This window comes from Papio anubis, chromosome 12 (genome assembly GCF_008728515.1).
Source record: "Papio anubis isolate 15944 chromosome 12, Panubis1.0, whole genome shotgun sequence".
NCBI lineage: Eukaryota > Metazoa > Chordata > Mammalia > Primates > Cercopithecidae > Papio > Papio anubis.
The window spans coordinates 94,433,278-94,452,441 of NC_044987.1; the positions used below are offsets into that span (position 1 = coordinate 94,433,278).

General features: G+C 39.1%; 1 long non-coding RNA gene across 8 annotated transcripts in view; it reads right to left on the reverse strand.

The window, feature by feature from the left end:
- The window catches only part of LOC116269760, a 78,998-nt gene extending 63,768 nt beyond the window's left edge, over window positions 1-15,230 (reverse strand). For 3 of the 8 annotated variants that reach the window (XR_004177511.1, XR_004177510.1, XR_004177515.1), the window contains exon 1: window positions 6,441-9,090. This is a non-coding gene — a long non-coding RNA (uncharacterized LOC116269760). Of the gene's footprint in view, window positions 1-5,056; window positions 5,278-6,440; window positions 9,091-9,307; window positions 9,388-15,162 lie in introns of those variants that run through there. The other 5 variants (XR_004177514.1, XR_004177513.1, XR_004177516.1 and 2 more) reach the window with 5 other exon arrangements.
- Window positions 15,231-19,164: the final 3,934 nt, after the last annotated feature.

A 19,164-nucleotide genomic window follows, 5' to 3' on the forward strand; every position in this document is an offset into this window, starting at 1 on the left:
AAAAAAAAAAAAAAAAAGAAGTTCAAAGCTTAGAACTCAAGAGCAAAGTCAGGATTGGAGCTATCAATATGGTTTGGCTGTGTCCCCACCCAAATATCATCTTGAATTGTAATAATCCCCATATGTCAAGGTTGAGACTAGGTGGAGATAATTGAATCATGGTAGTGGTTTCCCTGTACTGTTCTCATGGTAGTGAATAAGTCTCATGAGATCTGATGGTTTTATAAATGAGAGTTCCCCTGCACAAGCTCTCTTGCCTGCCACTATGTAACATGTTACTTTGCTCCTCAATCACCTTCAACCGTGTTTGTGAGGCACATGTACCCTAGAACTTAAAGTATAATAAAAAGAAAAAAAAAAAAAAAAGAAAGAGGGGAATAATCATGTGGGTTGAAGTTAGCTGAGAGGTTAAGGAAGATGAGAGAGAGGGGAGGCCACAGGGCTGTGTGACATGGAAGTCATGGGTGGAAGTCAGTGAGAGCAGTTGCAGTGAGGAAGTAAGATTGGAGTGGTCAAAGAGAGAACAGTAGATGAGGAAGTCGAAGTAGCTAACATCATAGACAAGACTGAAGAAATTTAAATGGAAACAGGAAGGAAGTAAATTGGGTAGGAGGAGACTAGTCTGTTTGCCGGGTGCTGAACCTGGGAAATGTGTGTGAGAGAAGCACATTGTCCTGGAGTCAAGAGACCTAAATTCTAATCCTTTTTCTGCCAATAATGAGCTGAGGAGGCCCAAGGTAAATCCGTCCTCTCTCTGGGCATTCATTTCCTCATTTGTCAAATCAAATGTCTCTCAGGTCCCTTCTAGCTCAGAAAAGCTATATTCTATGGAAACATTGAAACTAACAGAGAAGGAAAAAAATGGCTGGGGAAATCAGGATCCTTGAGAGGATAGTGTAAATCCTTAAGGGGAAGGCAAAGGATATTTACTTCCTAGGGTGATGGTCAGGATTAAATAAGGTAATTCAGGCACAGCACTTAACACAATGCCTGACACAGTCAGAACACAATACATTTTATTTATTACTAGAAATACTAGAGTTAGTATTAGTAGCTGAAACTTGCAGAGAATTGTGGTGCATATATCTGCTGCACACAAGAAAGTGCCAGTGGAGGTAATGCAGGAAGGATGAGAAGAACCAGGGGCCAGTCACTGCCTGGAATGGCAGTGAGGCCTATGCTAGGGGCCACTTGAAGAATGAAGTGTGGGTATGACTTTATTACTCCAGAGATGGTAGTCTAGGTGGATGTGAGGGCACCTCAAAATGAGAAGGCATTTTACCTTTAAAGATGCTTTCTGCTGGGCGTGGTGACTCATGCCTGTAATCCCAGCACTTTGGGAAGCTGAGGCAGGTGGATCACCTGAGGTCAGGAGTCAGGAGTGGTCAAGACCATCCTGACCAACATGGTGAAACTCTCTCTCTCCTACCAATACAAAAATTAGCTGGGCATCTTGGCGGGCGCCTGTAATTCCAGCTACTCGGGAGGCTGAGGCAGGAGAATTGCTTGAACCTGGGAGGCATTGGTTGCAGTGAGCTGAGATGGCACCGTTGCCCTCCAGCCTGGGCAACAAAAGTGAAACTCTGTCTCAGAAAGAAAAAAAAATGCTTTCTATCCTACATAAAAGTAAGGTAGTGAGACAAAGAGCCAAGGATAGCTAAGCTCACATCAAAGAACAAAGTTGGAGGATGTACGTGACCACACATCAAGATCTATTATAAAGCTACAGTAATGAAGACCATGTGGCATCAGCACAACAAACAAAGAACAATGCAACAGTGGAACAGAATAGAGAGCCCAGAAAGAGACTCATGCCATATACAAGCACTTAATTTATGAAAAAGGTGGCACCTCAGAGTAGTGGGTCTTAACCAATAAATGGTGCTAAGTCAAATGGATATCTGAGTGGAAATAAGAATGAAACTCAACTCCTGCCTCACACCACAGCAAAAAAAAAAAAATCAATTTTATTTGGTCTGTAGATTTAAATATGAAAGCTTCTAAAAGCTAATATAGGAGAATAGCTTCTTGGCCTAGGGGTAGGCAAATACTATTAAATAAGACACAAAAAAGTACTAATTATAAAGAAGAATATTTATACATTAAATTTCATAAAATTAAAAATGTTGGTTCATCAAAATATACCATTAAGAAGATGTTTTAAAAGATGTCATAGAGTGAGAAAAGAGACTCACTATACATATAACTGATAGAGGATTCACATTCAGAATATATAAAGAACTCTTAGGCCACGCGAAGTGACTGACACCTGTAATCCCAGTACTTTGAGAGGCTAAGGTGGGATGATCACTTGGGCTCAGGAGTTTGATAACAGTCTAGGCAACATAGTGATACTCCATCTCTAATTACAAAATTAAGACATTAAGGAATTCTACAAAAAAACAAAAACAAAAACAAACAAAAAAAAAAACAGGCAGCCTAACTGAAAATAAATCAGGCAAAATACTTGAGCAGGCACCTCATAGAAATAGAACGGCCAGTGAACACGTGTAAAGGTGCTCAATCTCACTAGTCATCAGAAAAATACAAACGAAAATCATATTGATGTATCACTATACACCCACAAGAATGAAAATAATGAAAATTTCAGATGATACTACATGGTGGTGAGAATGTGGAACAACTGAAACTCTCATTGGTGAGAACTTAGAATAAAACAACCATTTAGGGAAAAGTTTGGCATATCTACTAAACCTAAATGTAGTCTGTACAAAACCTTTCAAATCCATTACTGGTATATATCGGGCAGAAATGAGAGCTTGTGTTCATCAAAGACATGCACAAAAATATTCATTGCAGTATTATTCATAAGAGCCCCAGATAGAAACAACCCAAAGTTCATCAAGAATAGAACAGATAAACTGTGGTATATTCATAAAACGGTATACTGTACACAATGAACATAAATTAATCACTGCTACGCACGACATTGATGAACCTCACAAATATCATGTAGGATGAAGGAAGCTAGTTATAGAAGAATACATGTCATGTGATTCCATAAGGGGCACAGGGAGTGCTCTGGGTGCTGGCAATGTTCTATTTGTTGACTTGAGTGGTGTTGTATGGGTGTGTTTACTTTGCAACGATTCAGCAGTAATTCATTTAAGCTTTGTGGACTTTTCTGTATGTATTCTCTACTTTAAAAAAGAAAAGATAAAAACATTTATCTAAAAAAATGAAACAGGTGAGGTGACCTGTATTTCAGTAAACAATAAAATGTTTCTCCCGCCCTGCTTCTGACACCCTTCCTACATCTGAATTCCTCACTGCATGTGAACTTGTTGTTCTCATCAAATGAGTCAGGCAAAATGGAAAAAAAAAAATTAATGGATCTTGATAGATGTTTTCTAAGTTTAATGTTGTCCTTATAAGGTCATTAGAAGCTCTACCTTCAAATAAAACTATCAAACCTCACCGTCCCTCCCTTTATTTTTAAGGAAGCTGAAATGGTGGCTCCAGAAACAATAGGGCTCCTGGGATCAGAGGGTGGGGGGAGATTAGAAATCCATTCATTTGTTCATTCACTCATTCACTTGACAAACATTTATTAAGCAATTATTGTATCTCAGGCACTATTCTAGGCACTGCAGCTAGAACAGTGGACAGAAGAGAAAAAGTCCCTGTTCTCATGGAACTTACATTGTGGTAGTGGTGGAGAATATATTGTATTGTAAGTATTTTTAATTTTTTGTATATTATGATGCTTTGACATCTTTAAAAACTTTTCTGGCTGGGGACAGACTGTCCCTCCTAGGCCTAGCTGATTCTTAAAAGGTAGCAAAATGCTCAACTGGCACAAGCTTTTGTTATGCAAACTAATGAATCCAGAGCTATAGCTCATTGATTTTGCCCATGCCCCCCAAACAAGCAATATCCATCTGCCTTAATCATCCCAGAGCCAGGTATCAGGCAACTAGGCACCACCCCTAGAGTTTAAAGCCTGCTGGAAAGAGTCAAACTAGCCAATTCTGAACAGTTTACCCCCCTTGCTTGCCTTTCCCATGGAAAGCTCCCAAAAGGCTCTGGCCTAATGTGTTTGCCTTTCTTTCGTCCTCTGCCTCCTGACTACCTCAACGCTTCCCCATGTGGTCTTCCATGCAGTGGTGTATCTCCTGTCTGCAGAACCTGTGAGTAAAATAAACTTTGTTTCCCTGAACCTCTCTTGTGCCTCCTCTTGTGGCCACACCTGACTGACCATCACTAAAAGAAGAAAAGCATATATGAACGACGAGGAAATGCCACAGAGAATTGTTTATGCTGCAGTGATGGGATGACCAGTTCCAGAGGTATGATTTTGCTGTTGTATGGAGGATGGTCAAGGAAGATCTCACCCAAAGGAAAGGGACCCGAAGGAAAAGATGGAGTGACCACGTGAATATCCGGGAGGGAACTCCCGTGGAGGGAAACTGAGGTGAGAACAGCTAGGAGGTCAGAGTGGCAGAAGGGGAATAAGCAAAGCTGAGAGCCATGGGGGATGAAGTCAGACAGGGAAGGGCCAGGGCAGATCATCAGAGCCTCTGTGGCCATTGTAAGGACTTTGGCTTTTTCTTTGCATTAGATGAGAGGTGCTGGAGGGTTCTGAATGGAAAGAGTGACATGACCTGACTCAAATGTTAAGAGTCACCCAGGCTGCTGGGTGTGAATAGACAGAAGACAGGTGGGGCAGAAGCAAGACCTGCTAGGAAGCCATGACAGTGACAATGGCGAGATGGCGGTGCCTTGGACCGGGGGATAGCAGTGGAGATGGCAGAGAGCTGGATGTGTTTCATGGCAGTGAAAATGATTTACTGTGGAGGTGGGTTGTGAGACAAACGGAGGAGTCAAGGTTTTTGGCCTGAGCAACTAGAAGAAGGATGTTCTTGAGATGTTGGTAGACGGTTCCGGAAGGCTGTTTGCACATGTTCAGATATCCAAATGGAGATGACAAGGAGGCAATTGTAGATAATGAAGCTGAAGTTGAAAAGCAGAAGTCGGGACTGAAGATACAAATTTGGGTGTTGGTGTTTAAAGCCATGGGATTGGATGAGATCACCTTGGGAGAGGATATAGACAGAAAAGAGAAGTCATCCAGGCCTTGGTCCTCTGAGAGCAGCCCTGCCCTAAATCCTGCTTCCGCTGCAAGAAGAGAATATCCTCATGATGAAGGAATTGGCCCCATTTTGCCTTGTGCCAGATAGCTGATTCCTTAAGGTGTGAGGATAAATGAGGCAACACCATGTCCTGGAAATTGAACCTCATTGGAGACCAACCATTCTGTGAGGGAAACAAATAAACATCCTCAGTGAACATCTCCTCTCCCTGTCCTCAGCTCAGTTTGAGATTTGAACTAGCAACCTAGGAGACAAGCTTCTTCATGCCTCTACTGGCTCTCCAAGCACCCTCAGCCTGCTCATGCTAGTCCAGCCCAGGGCATTCTGCTCCCCAAAAGAGAGCTTGGTCTCTAGGCAAGCAGGGTGTCCTTTCCACACTGAGCCAGAGACTGACCACCGAAAGAAAGTGAACTCCGAGGCGGCAGCAGCCTGGCTAGGAGCTGCCCCACACATTTTACCCATTAGCTGACAATCTTTTCTAACGATTTCCATTCCCCTTATAATGAATCATCAAATAAGGAGGGCCCCTGCTGGAAGGTTAATAAAAACCATACAGGATTTTATGGTCTGTGCAAAGAGAAAAATTGGCAGTCTGGGGCCCTGGAAGACGGCAATCCGAATCTTTTTCCACAGTGGATCTTTAGTCCTGAAACCAGATTGCAGGAGGAAATCCTGAAACCAGATTGCAGGAGGAAATGAAGAAGAGTGTGGCGGAAGAAGCTCTTGAAATACCTCCCAGTTTTCTCTCTTCCTCATCTTTTGTGTCACCACTCAGACTCCCCAGGACTCGCCTGAGGGAATCCCAGCCACAGAAAGCACCCATGGAAGAGCAGAGAAGCTGGAGAAACAATAGCAGCAGAGATAGCATTTACTGTACTCGACTTTCTGGTCCCCCAGCTTGCTGTCCAGATACTCACTCATTTCCCACCTTAGCTGTCATTCTTTTAAAGGATTCTTCCATACACTTGGTTTCCCTACCCATGCCCTCCTACCCTCAGCTTGATCCCTTTTTCCTTCTCTCTGAATAGATACAACTATTCCGTGATCATCAGAGTCTCAACTGCCTACTACCCGTCTGAAGCCCTCCCATTCTTTCATCCTCTCACATTCACTAGAGACTCTACTCTTTGCTTTTCTGCCCAGAAGGAAAAGTGGTCCAAAGACCACACATCTCAAAGCTGGGGCAGTATTTATGTAGCCAGTGTTTCATTTGTTTCAGGATGGAGTTCATTTTAAGTCGTCTCTGGGAGCTTGGTACACAGCAATAAAAAATGAGGAGTTTGAGATCCCTTGAGAACTGGAAAGACGAGACTTCTTTTCTCTTACCTTCAACCAAAGTCCTAGAGCACAAAAATGAATTACAATTGATTCTTTGCTTCTTATAGCTGGTGAGATAGCAATGGATTTTGCTGTAGCCGAACTCCATGTACAAATGGTGACGTAAATCAGTGGAAAGGGTGCCTTTCTTAGTCCTCCTCCTCATAGTGTTCCCTACTGCACACCAGGGATCCTCAGCAGGACCTACAGGGGCAAGCATTAAAAACAGTCCTTTGGGTTCAATAAAAATTTGGTGAAGATGCCGCTAGTGCTAGGTGCCTCTTGTGCTCTAAAAAGAGGCCTTGCAATTTACCAACCCAAAATTTTCATTCATTCCTTTATTCATTCAGCCTTTTTATTGAATGACTGCTATGGCCAGGTTTGGTGCTACATGCTTCAGACAGAATGGTGAACAAGACAGATGAGCCTTACAGTAAAGGTGGAGGGAGAGGCAGAGATATAAACAAATTCATCAAATCATTACACACTTTAGTAAGTGCTATGAGATATTTGTGGGCTGCTAGCCCAGAGGGTGAGGTTTGATGAACTGCAGGCTAAACATAGAAATAAAAGCAAGTTGCATTTTTTTTAATGACTTGCTTTTACATGTAACTTAGGAAATGTTTTTTGGAGAGTCACATCACAGCAGGAGTTTAAAATGGAATTGCTTACTCCTGAGCTAGGACATCAACAATATCCATGATCTCATGGAGGCAGATTTCATCTCCTAAAATGCCTTTCAAATGATGTGGGTTTGCCTCTATTCGGGAAATAAATCAAAAGGACAGCCCAATCACCCCAGCAACAGACACTACTGGTTTTCTGCTCAACAGCTGTTCTCTCCTTGCCCCATCCCCTTTACATGTCTGGGGACGTCTTTGTGACATTGTGCCTGAGAGAATGGTCTAAAGCTCACTATTAGGCACTTGTTTGGGGAAAAGTGGATCGTGTCATCTACTTGAAGGAGATATTGGGAGGTCAAAATAAAGGCATGGAAGTTGATGCTTGCCCTTCTTAAATTGTTTTCCCCTGGACTAAGAGAACGAAATCTGTACCATAGGCCTATGACTTCTCAGTTCCTCTTAATAGGACTCAAGCCACAAATCCTCTTCTGTGGCAACCCAGACATGTGGCCATTTTCCTACTCTTTGGTAACTGAGGCTCTGCCTGGTGAGGAAAGGGTAAATGATCATATTTTAGAGAGACCTGTAAACCCTAGTTGCCTTCCCCTAGCCTCCCCAATCTGACCTCACATGGTTGGAGTTCTAAGTGTGACAAAGGCTCTTTAGAGACTTCGTCTAAACCTGACTTGATTTTAGATCAACAGAAAGTGTATGTATCCTTTTCATGGAACCATTAAGTTCACCCTTGGGTAAACCAGGACAAGAAAGAGAAACTAAAGCTTTCCTGTGTTAGGGTAGAAAGGTGGTCTGTAAAGTACATCTTTTTTTTTTTTTTTTTCTGTTCCTGGTCTTTTAAATTGTCCCACCAGATCAAACCAGATTTATACTCCAACTTGTCCACATATCCAAACCAGCAGCAACCCCTGATGGTTGAGGGATTTGATCAGGTCCTTACCTTATTGTTCTCCACCAGCTTCCATTCCTACCTTGTTCTACAGCCTCCATCTCCATCCCTCCTCTGGTTTCTTCAGATTTGATTGCTTTCTATGGCTCTGCTTTCGCTGGTTTTAGAGCCATGCTTTAGCTCTCAATGAGAGATCTACACCCCAACTTGACCCAGCTTGACATGAATCCCATTAGCATGGGACTTGCTGACCTGTTCCAGTGCTTTCCCTTTCTTCTAAGGCACCATTGGCAAATGCAGACTCCTATGGCTGGTGCTTCCTCTATCAAAGCACATCAGGCTAAGCATAAGAGGGATACCACAGTGGGTAGGTCATGTTTGTAAAATTGGACCTTGAACTAGTTTTCAGTTTGCCCAGTTCTCCTCTCATCTTGATAGTATCCATATCACCTTTGCTGTTAGTCCTAGTCTTGTCTTAGAAAATGATCAACTAACTTAGTCCTTAACCAACCTGCTCGGCATCTTAGATTTGAACCAACATTCTCTCTCCTGATCTAGTGCAAAATGGGCTTGTGTTTATCTGCTGAGCACTCTTTGAGAGAAACCACTTCCCTCTCTCTCTACTTTTGCTCAGTCACAGGATCTAGCCCATCTCTAGCCACAAAAGTGGGAGTGAGATCAGTCATACTATTCAAATTTGAATTCATCTGACCCCAAAGTTTCATTAGTACATAGTTGTGCCTCTAGGTGTGAAAACTTGGAAGCCAGTAATTAGAACAAGGTTGGGCTGATAAACTCTGTGGTTGAAAGAAATGAGAAAAGAGTTCACTGAGTACTGTAGGTAATAGAGCAGCCAGTGGACAGTCCACTTGGGGAAATTGGAGGGGCTGGTGTTCCGCTATAGAACAATTTTGTGTCTTAATAGAAATATCATCTTGTATTTCTTGGCCACCTAGAATCTCATCTAGAATCTGCTCTTGTTGGAACATGCTACTTCATCTGGGAAAGATCCCACGTCTGAACAAAAGTTGTCACATAAAAAAATTTTTTAAAAAATTTTACCAATAGTTGTTTTATTATTATTATTATTATTATTACTATTATTATTATTATTATATTAACTTTTATTTTAAGTTCAGGGGCACATGTGCAGGTTTGTTATATAGGTAAACTCATGTCACGGGGATTTGTTGTACAGATTATTTCATCACCCAGGCATTAAACCTAGTACTCATTAGTTATTCTTCCTGATCCTCTTCCTCCTGTCACCCTCCATCCTCTGATAGGCCCCAGTGTCTGTTGTTCCCCTCTATATGTCCGTGTATTCTCATCATTTAGCTTCCACTTACAAGTGAGACCATGGAGCATTTGGTTTTCTGTTCCTGTGTTATTTTGCTAAGGAAAAAGGCCTCCAACTCCGTCCACGTTCCTGCAAAGAACATGATCTTGTTTCTTTTTTATGAATGCATAGTATTCCAAGGTATATATGTACCATATTTTCTTTATCCAGTCTATCACTGATGGGCATTTAGGTTGATACCGTGTCTTTGCTATTGTAAATGGTGCTGCAATGAGCAAACGCATGCATGTGTCTTTATGGTAGAACAATTTCTATTCCTTTGGGAACTCTAATGGGATTGCTGGGTCAAATGGCATTTCTGTCTTTAGGTCTTTGAGGAATCACCACACTGTTTTCCACAATGGTCAAACTAATTTTAAAGAACCATCTTGGGGAATGATTATACATTTGTTATGTGACCTCCTATAATATATTGTTGTTGAGAGAACTTTCTTTTTGGGCACAAGTATATAATACTTAAAGAAAACCCAATATGAAAGCTTTATTAGAGAAAAAGAAAGATTAGTAAACTGGGAATTAACTATTTGCTTTTAAAACAGAAGTCTCCACAGGACATGGGGGCTTATTCTTGTAATTCTAGCACTTTGGGAAGTTAAGGTGGAGAATTGCTTGGGCCCAGGGTTCAAGACCAGCCTGGGCAATATAGTGAAACCCTGTGCTTTAAAAAAAAAAAAGAAAGAAAGAAAGAAAGAAAAAGAAAAAAAGAAAAGAAAACAGAAGCCAGTGTTTAATTATTTTAAACCTGGGATAAAAATATTGCTTCCTGGAACATTATTTTTCACAATAAAATTTGAGAATAACTCCCTAAAAACCAAATGAGTGGTTCTGCTTCAAAAAGGTGTAGCAGGTACATGTTTTCCTATTTTTTCCCTCTAAGTACAATGGAAAACTTTGGACATTATATATAAAACAAAGGTAGAAAGGCTCTAAAGGGAAGAAAAGAAGGTAGATTGGCTGGGGACTTAGGGACCATGGAACAAAACAGTGCTGAGTTCCCTGGGTTCCTGGGCTTTCTTTTTGCCGCAGCTATTCCAGACTTGGGAATAAGGAAGATGATAACCTAGAAATGCCAATGGGCACAGACAAAAAAAGCCACAACAAAAGACTGTTCTCTTTAGCCAAGGAACAGGAAATGAGTAGCCCAGCAAGACAGAGGACTTTTAGACCAGAACCACTCTACTCCAGTCAGACACAACAGAGAAAAACAAAACAAAACAAAACAGCAAGGACAACAACAACAAAACACTGTAGCCCCATCTCCACTCATACCTGGAAAGGCCTAATGGGGAATCTAGATTTCTACCCTAATTAGGCTGTGATTAGGCCCCCAACACTATTCCTTACCTCCACCATTCCTCCAGGGTGGTGTCAGAAAATGCTGAATAGAAAAATCAGGACTTTATTCCTGCTTGGTGAGAAGAAGTATCCACACCACAGTATCAGTGGAAACTATGTGGGAGCCTGGAGTTTTACCTCTGCCCAGCAGTGAAGAGGTGCCTCTCCCTCCCTCTTTCCCCAAATGGTGGCATGTGAGAGGAGGCCTAGTGCAGGGTCAGGACCTTTGTCACAGCAGTAGTGTGACTCTCCCCATGGCATCAGTGGAGGCCATAGGGTATGCGATAATAAGGCATTCCTACTCCTTCCAGCCAGGGAGGTATGAGTGGAGCCCTACTGGGGAGCCAAAACACTGTCCACCAGCCAGCAGTAATGAGGAGCTTCCTTGAGTGTCCATAGAGGTTAAATTGGAGCATGAACCTCTATCCCCACATGGCAGTAATGAGAGGTGATCCTCTTTCCCCTGCCAGAGCAATGTCACAGGAAACCAGTGAAAACAGAGGTTTAAATACAATCCAGAGTCTCATAATACCACAGATATTCAGGTTTTAATTTAAAAATCACTCATCATACCAGGATCTCCAATGGAACAAGACAAAACAATAGATGCCCTTATCAAGATGACAGAAATATTAGAATTATCTGCAATTATTTTACAGTAGCCCTCATAAAAATGCTTCAAGAAGCAATTAGTAACACACTTGGAAAAAATGTAAAACTGGAATGTCTCAGGAAAATAATAGAAAGTCTCAGCAAAGAAATAGAAGGAATAAATTACTAAATGGAAATTCTAGAACTTAAAAATACAATAATTGATATAAAAACTCAGTGGATGAGCTAAACAGCAGCAGAATAAAGAGGAAAGAGGAAATAATCAGTGAACTAGAAGGGGGAATAATAAAAATTACCAAACCTGATAGAATTTTAAAAAAGAAATAAACAAATTCACAATTATAGTTGAATACTGCAATATTCCTTTCTTAACAATTGATAGACTACTTAGACAAAAAGTTAGCAAGGATATAGAAGAACTCAACAGAACTCAACACCATCAACCAATAGGATGGAACTGACATTTATAGTGCCCTCTACCAAACATCAGCAGAATACAAAATTCTTTTCAAGTGTGCGCAGAATATATAGCCAGATAAGCCATATCCTAGTGTATAAAAACAAAGCAAACAAACAGAAAAAAAACCCCAAAACTTAACAAATTAAAAAGAATTGAAATCATACTGAGTGTGTTCTCTAGTCCAAATGGAATGAAATTAAAAACAATAGAAAGTTACAGAAAATTATCCAAACACTTGAAAACTAAATAACACACTTTTAAATAAACCTGGTTATTTAGAAAGAGGATCAAAAAGGAAGGCTCAAGAAAATTTTTAAAAAACTGCTCACCTACCTGAATGAAAATGAAAATACAAAGTATCAAAACTTGTGGAACACAGCCAAAGCAGTACTGAGAGGGAAATTTATAGCACTAAAGCCATAAATTAGAAAGGAGAAATGTCCTCAAATCAGTCATCTAAACTCACATGTCAATAAAAAAGAGCAAAAATAAATACAATGCAAGTGGAAAGAAGGAAATAATAAAGAGCATAAATTAATGAAGTGGAAAACAGAAAACAATAGACAAAAATCACTGAAACAGTTTGTTCTTTGAAAAGATCAATAAAACAGACAAACTTCTAGTAGGACTGATAAAGAAAAAAATAGAGAAGACACAAATGACTGGTATCAGGGATGAAACAAGGGAAATCTTTATAAAACCTCCAGACTTTAAAAGACAATAAGGAAATACTATGAACAACTCTACACTTATAAATTGAACAACTTCAATGAAATGGACCAAATTTTCAAAAAACACAAACTACCACAACTATCCAATATGAAATAGATAATTTAATAGCATTATAAATATTAAGGAAATTGAATTAGTAATTAAAATAAAAACTGTCCCTCACAAAGAAATTTTCACATACTGATGATGATTTCACTGAAGAATTCTACCAAACATTTGAAAAAGAATAACAATAACTTCCATAAAATAGAAAAAGTAAGGTGGGAAGACACATCCTAATTCATTTTCTGAAGCTAGTGTTACCCTGATCCCAAAACAAGAGAAACACAGTTCCAAAAAAGAAGCTGCAGACCAATATCTCTCATATATATAAATGCAAAAACCCTTACCAAAATATTGGCAAATCCAATCCACAGTATATAAAAAGAATTATAGATTAGACCAAATGGGATTTATTCCACAGATGCAAAGCTGTTTCAGTATTTGAAAATCTATGTGGTCTATCATATTAACAGGCTAAAAAGGAAAAATCACATGATCATATTAAAATCATGCAGAAAAACTATTTGATAAAATTCAATACCCATTCATGATACTGTCAGAAAAATACAAAGAGAGGGGAACTTCTTCAACCTGATAAAGACCAGCTACAAAATACCTGCAGCTTCCATTATACTTAATAGTGAAAGACTGAATGCTTTACCCCTAAAATTGGAAAAGAAGCAAGGATGTCCACCCTTATTCAACATCATCTTTAGTCAATATTGTACTGTAAGTTTTAGTGAGTGCATTAAGGCAAAAACAAACAAACAGAACCCCCAAAAACAGAAATAGAAGGCCTATATATTGGAAAGGAAGAAGTAAAATCATCCTTATGACATGAATGTATAGTAGAAGATGCCAGGGAATCTACAAAAACTTCCTAGAACTGAAAGGTGAGTTCAACAAGGTTACAGGATACAGGATAAATATAGAAAAAGCCATTTTGGCTGGGCGTGGTGGCTCACGCATGTAATCCCAGCACTTTGGGAGGCCAAGGTGAGCAGATGGCTTTGAGCTCAGGAGTTTGAGACCAGCCTGGGCAATATAGTGAAACCCCATCTCTGCAAAAACACAAAAAAATAGCCAGTTGTGGCTGCATGCGCCTGTGGTCCCAGCTACTCTGGAGACTGGGTGGGAGGATCACTTGAATCTAGGAGGCAGAGGTTGCAGAGGTTTCAGTGAGTTGAAATTGTGCCACTGCAACTCCAGCCAGGGTGAGAGTGAGACCGAAGGAAAGAAAGAAGAAAGAAAGAAAGAAAGAAAGAAAGAAAGAAAGAAAGAAAGAAAGAAAGAAAGAAAGAAAGAAAGGGAAAGAAAGAAAAGAAAAGAAAGAAAAGAAAGAGAGAGAGAGAGAGGGAGGGAGGGAGGGAGGGAAGGAAGGAAGGAAGGAAGGAAGGAAGGAAGGAAGGAAGGAAGGAAGGAAGGAAGGAAGGAAGGAAAGAAAGAAAGAAAAGAAAGAAAGAAGAAAAGAAAAAGAAAAGACAATTTTATCTCTACAAACTAACAATAGGCATGTGGATATAAAATTTAACTATACAATATCATTTACAATTGCTAAAAAGAAGTGAAGTACTTAGGTGTAAATCCAGCAAAACATGTGCAAGAAGTGTATGCTAAAAACTACAAAAGCCTGATAAAAGAAATTAAAGAAAACTTAAATAAATGGACAGACATATATTGTGTTCATGCATCGGAAAACTCAACATGGTAAAGATGTCTGTTATCCTCAAATTGACATACAGTTTTAACGCAATTCCTATCAAAATCCCTGCAAGATATATTGTAAATACAGATAACATTATTTTAAAATTTATATGAAAAGGCAACATAACCAAAATAATTAAAACAATTTTTAAAAAGAAAATAAGGTGGCAGTGATCATTCTACTCCAATTCAAGACTATTTATCTGGCTATAGTAATCAAAACTGTGTGACATGTTGAGGGACAGACACATAGATCAAAGAAACAGAACTCATAAGTAGTCCTAAACAGATGCGCCAACTGATTTTTTCACAAAGGTGCAAAAGCAATACAATGGAGGAAGAATAGTCTTTTCAAAAAGCAGAAACAATTGGACATTTATAAGCATAAACAAAACAAAACAGAAAAACAACTTCAATTTCAGTCTCATATCTTATACAATAATTAACTGAAAATGGATTATGGATTTAAATATAAAACATAAAACTATAAAACATAAAGAAAAAAACAGAAGATAAAATATTTGAGATCTAAAACTAGGCAAAGAATTCCAAAAGCATGATCTATTAAACAAAACATTTAAAAACTGGACTATATCAACAATTTAAAAAACTTCTTTGTGAAAAACTTTAAGAGGATAAAAAGACAAGCTACAGACTGGGAGAAAATATTTGCAAATTATATAGTTATGATATCTGGATCCAAAATATATAAAGAATTCTCAAAACTGAAAACAAAAAACCTAATTTAAAAAATTTTATGTTTGGGAAGACATTTCACCAAAGAAAACATCAGAGTCAAACATGCACATGAAAAAGTTCTTAACACCATTAGTCATTGGGACAATGCAAATTACACAATGAAATGTAATAATGAAATTGTATTAGTCTGTTCTCACATTGCTATAGGGAAATACCCAAGACTAGGTAATTTATAAAGGAAAGAGGTTTAATTGACTCACAGCTCTGCATGGTTGGGGAGGACTCAGGAAACTTGCCTCATGTTGGAAGGCAAAGGGGAAGCAAGCTTGGACCTTCTCACATGGCAGCAGGAGAGAGAAGAGTGAGTAAGAGAGGAACTGCCAAAGACTTATAAAACCACCAAATCTCGTGAGAACTCACTCACTGTCATGAGAACAGCATGAGAGGGACCATCCCCATGACCCAATCACCTCCTATCAGGTCTCTCCCTCAACACCTGGGGGATTACAATTCAAGATAAAATTTGGGTGGGCACACAAAGCCTAACTATATCAGAAATATCTAATATAGGCACATATTGGAATGGCAAAAATTTAAAAAGACTGACCATATCAAATGTTAATAAGGATGTAGGAGAGCTGGGATTCTCATATATGGAACTCTCAGATATGGCTGGAGGGAGTGTAAAGTAGTGCAAACACTTCGGAAAACAGTTCAGCTGTGTCTTAGAAAGCTAAACACATATCTAACATATGACCCATTTACCTAAGATAAATGAAAGCATACAACCATATAAACATTTATGAATGTTCATAGCAGTTTTATTTCTAATAGCCCCAAACTGGAAACAACCCAAAAGGCCATCAACAGATGAATGCACAAACTGTATTTAAACAGTTATCAAACACATTGGAATATTACTCATCAATAAAAAGGAATGAATGATTGATGCACACGTTAATATGGAGGAATTTGGAAAAAGAAGCCAGACAAGAAAGAGTGCATAGTATGGGATTCCAGTTACATAAAATTCTAGAAAATGTAAACTAATCTATAGTGACAGCAGATCAGTGGTTACATGGGGATAGGGGTAGGGAACGGATGGGAAGGCATGAGAGGGAGGGATTACCAAGGGGAATAAGAAAACTTTTCAGGTATATGGATATGTTCATTATCTTGAAGGTAGTGATTGTTTCACTGGTTTATACTTATGTCAGAATTTATCAGATTGTATGCTCTAAATATGTGCAGCCAATTGTATAATGATTATCCCAAATACACCTGTTAAAAAGTGTATTAATAAAATTTTGACCATTGATCACAATTATTACATAGCCATTTACCTCAATTCACCAGTATATGTGGACCACTGGTGTAACGCAAATAGCTGTAATCAAACCACAAAATGGTAGTAATGTAAATATCTGATGGTTTTAGATTTTTTCCAGAGTCATCATAATTAAATTATAATAGTTGACTGGTTTGAAGGATTTCAGATAACTCAAAGCAGATTCTTCCTAGGAAGGTATAGAGAATTTCAACTGAGAGATATAATGGCTATTGAAAATCTGTTATAATGTAAGAAAATAATTTAAAAACACATTTTTTAAAATGAGGGAAGGACATCTCCAAAATTAAAAAATGAGCTCTCTGTATTTAAAATAGGATTTGGCTTACAAAACCTTCAATTGAACTTAACTTTTGTGAGAAATATTTATCCCATAAAAGGATATGTAGTCAAAGTGGTCACACTGACCCGGAACAGTAGCCAGAGTCAATCAACATTATTTTTATAGGTTTTTGTGGACTTGGTTTCAAAATTGTTGTTTTTTCCTAATTTAAAATTTTATTTTTGAAATTCATTCATTAGGTTCCAAAGTCCTGCCCTTGTGAATAAATGGATGTATTCATACACATATTTAGTTGTTTATAAAATCTGCTTTGCATGTTCACACCATAGCAAGGTCATTCTAAGGTCATAGAATTACTTTTAAGAACAACATTAATACAATTCATAATGTTGATTTTTCTTCATGCTAAAGCACTTTACATGTATCCCTGTAGCCATTTACTAGCTACCTTTGCCTGGTTACTGCAAGGTATTTTTAATCATTTGAGAGAGAAGGGTTTTTCTTTAAATCCATAGCTATTATAAGGCAAACCATTCTCAGCACTGGTGGGTAGTTTTGTGGACTTATTATGCAAAGGAAATCACATCAGCAGTGATGAGCAGTTGAAGATTTCTCAGGTAGAATTCCAATCTGAGACAGAGTTAGTCCAAAGCATTGGCAACTAAGTCTCAAAGTAAGGTAGCATTTGTGGAAATAAAGGGGGTAGTGGATCCTAGATATAGTGTGGAAACAAGTAGAAGTTGGCTTATTGAGTGTGCTCATCATCAAGTCATGCAGGGACCTCAGAAGGTGGTAGAGGAGAAGAGAAGAAAGCTGGGAATTATTCAAGCCCAAGATGAGGGTGGCAAGACTGTAAAATAGGACTGGTCTCTGATGGAGGCATGGAGAGGCCATCAGCATCACATTAAGTAAACAATATGAACCTCATTGAGCTAATAGGCCAACATCTATATCTAAGTGGAACCTTTTTGGCAAGAGAAGCAAGATCCCAGGATCTTCTAGAACAGAGGTTAACAAACTATGGCCTTTGGGCCAAATATAGCCTGTGACCTATCACAGCCTTATTTATAAATAAAGCTGTACAGAAACACATGTCTGTTCACATGTTACAATGGCAGAATTGAGGAGTTGTGACAGATACTGCAGAGTTTGCAAAGCCAAAAATATACTCTATCTAGCCCTTTGCAGAAAATGTTTGGCAACCTCTGTTCTAGAAGATGGTGAGACTTGGAGTCAGTATTGTGTTTCCAAGTGATATGTTTGTCATGGACTGAGGGAAACCATTGAACAGAGGGAAATGGCAAGGTTTAGGCAGGATGTCAAGACCATATCTGAATAGTCTAGAGTCCAGGACCCTAGGTATAAGCAGAAACCAAAGCAAAAGATCACTCTGATTGCCTGGACACACATGGAGAGGATTACAGCAAGAATAAGGCTCATTAGGCTTGTGAAATCTAAGTTCACCTTATAACAGATATAGACAATTCCAAAGCAAGGACAGCAAGTCCAGTTTCAATGACTGGCTGATGAGTTTCAGTCAATGGTCAGTTTGAAATGCTCAATGCTGAGTGGAGCTGGGAAGGCAGAGGCTGCCCCGAGAGTAAGGAACTATCAAGTCTGAATATCCTGGATCTTTCTGCTAGACAATAGGAGGATGGCGCTATCCTCTCTACTTCCTATTCAATATGGTAGCTCATCGCACTCACCAACAAAAGGAATGCAATGGAAATTAAAATATCTCCCAGATATGGCTGTCCGATTTAGCAAATAAAAATAGAGAACACCGAGTTAAATTCGAAGTTCAGATAAACAAAGAAAAAAATTTAATGTAAGTATGTCTGAAATATTGCATTGGACATTATTATACTAAAATTATTCATTATTTGAAATTCAAATTTCACTGAGAGTCCTGCATTTTGTCTGGCAACACAATTCTCTGGAAACTGGCCGCCTTTGTGATAAATTATGATTAACAAAACACTGTTTTAACTTCTGGGGCAGTAAGAAATTTCTAGACCTCTGGTCCTTTTTGTTTCTCCCTCTGTCTACATACTTCCTTTCCCACCTCCTTTTATCTCCTCTCTATCATTTCCATTTCAAGGCTTGTCCAGAAGGGAGAACCAGTCACATCTCTCAATACTTCCAAGAATTATAATGTAGCTTTAACTCTCATTGATTGAACCAGAGAAAGGCTGGAAACAGAGAAAGAAGAAGTCAAGCTTCTTAAAGTGACTCACAGGAAGGAAACCTGGTGGACGGACAGTTTGACGATTGGTTTCTGACTCACTGGAGGTTTCTTTGCTAGAGATATGCATCGTTAATTTGGTATCAACAAACCATTGACATTTCCCGGGCAGTACACAGAATGCTGTCTTGGTAAAAACAGGTTTAGATTAACTGCTGGGCACTTTCTGGTTCCAAACATTAAATTAAAATGGAGATTTTTGGGTTTCACAGAAATCTCTGAGATGAAAAGCAGAAGACTCTGTGAGGACCGTGCTCATGGTTTGCAGGCATCATCCCAGCACTATATTCTTTGAAAATGTTCTTGGGAAAGGTTCAAGAGAAGTCAAATCTGTGTAACTTGCTGTATGCTGTGGTCACAGTGGATAAACCTCACCTGCAGTGAAG